The following is a 1,847-nucleotide window of genomic DNA, read 5'->3' as shown; positions in this document are numbered from 1 at the left end:
AAGGGAGAGAGATAGAAATATTGATTGGCTGCCTCCACCACACCCCCTACTAGGCATCAAGCCAGCACCCAGGCATATTCTGACTGGGGATTGAGTCAGCAACCTCCTGATGCATGGGGTGATGCTCAATCGCTGAGCAACACTGGCCGAACAAAAAAGAATTTTATGAGTATAAATCATTCAAAATAACATCCAAATATATTACAGTGGTTCTCAACCTTCCTAATGCCGTGACCCTTTAATACAGTTCCTCATGTTGTGGTGACCCCCAATTTCATTGTTACAAATTGAACATAATTAAAGCATAGTAATTAATCACAAAAACAATATGTAATTATATATGTGTTTTCTGATGGTCTTAGGCAACCCCTGTGAAAGGGTCGTTTGACCCCCCAAAGGGGTCGCGACCCACAGGTTGAGAACCGCTGAAATATAACAATCATGTTAACTTATTCTGTGATATCATTGTGGTTTATCTTTATGCTCAACCTTCATCTTTTTTTCTTTAACATATATTTCTAAAACTTGAGCTCCCTTCTATTTTTTTTTCATGATTAAATTCATTGGGAAGGAGAAATGCAGAAAGTACATCATATGCTCAAATGAACATTTTTGTTGCAAACCTCACTTTCCTTTATTTATTTTTTTGTAACAGTTCTATTGAGATATAATTCACATACCATACAATTTACCCATTTGAAGTGTAACATTCAATGTTTTTATTAGCACATTCGCAGATTGTAACCATCACTGCAATTGGTTTTATGACATTTTATCATTCATAAAAGATACCCTGTGCCCTTCAGCGGTCAGTCCCCAATCACCCCATACCCTTATTTTTAACCAACCACTAAACTACTTTCTGTCTCTCTCTCTATGTGTCTATTATGGATATTTCATATAAATTAAATAAAAATTTGTCACTTCTTACACTTAGCAATATCTTTTCAAGATTCATTTATGTTGTGGTGTGTATCAGTCCTTTGTTACTTTTTTTTGTCAAAAAATATTCCTTTGTACGGATATACCACATTTTGTTTATCCATCCTTCAGTTGATGGGCACTTTGTTGTTTTCACCTTTTGATTATTATGAATAATGCTATTAACATTCATGTACAGGTGTAGACGTATGGTTTCATTTTGCGGGGTACATACCTAGAAGTAGAATTGCTCAGTCATATGGTAACTTTTTAACTTTTTGAGGAATTGCACAGCTGTTTTACACAGGGGCTGAATCATCTTGTATTCCCATGAACAGTGTATGAAGGTTCTAATTTTTCCACATACTTACTAACACTTCTTATTGTCCATTTTTTTATTACAGCTATCTCCATGGGTGTGAAGTGTGTATCTCGCTGTTTTAATGTGCATTTCATAATGACTAAATGATGTTGAGCATCCTTGCATGTGCTTATTGGCTATTTTTATATCTTCTTTGGAGATGTGTCTATTCAAATCATTTGTCCATTTCAATTGTTATTTGCTCTTTTATTATTGACTAGAGGCTCGGTGCACAAAAATTTGTGCATGGGGGGGGGTCCCTCAGCCCAGCCTGTGCCCTCTCGCAGTCTGGAACCCCTCGGGAGATGACCACCTGCTGACTTAGGCCCGCCGGAAGCCCTCGGGGGATGTCCACTTGCCAGCGGGGAACAGGCCTAAGCTGCAGTCTGACATCCTTAGTGCTGCTGTGGAGGCGGGAGAGGCTCCCACCACCACCGCTGTACTGGCAGCCGTCAGCCTGGCTTGTGGCTGAGCAGAGCTCCCCCTGTGGGAGCGCACTGACCACCAGGGGGCAGCTCCTGCATTGAGCATCTGCCCCCTGGTGGTCAGTGTGTGTCATAGTGAC

The sequence above is a fragment of the Myotis brandtii genome, unplaced genomic scaffold (genome assembly GCF_000412655.1).
Source record: "Myotis brandtii unplaced genomic scaffold, ASM41265v1 scaffold654, whole genome shotgun sequence".
NCBI lineage: Eukaryota > Metazoa > Chordata > Mammalia > Chiroptera > Vespertilionidae > Myotis > Myotis brandtii.
Note: the sequence above shows the minus strand (reverse complement) of the source record.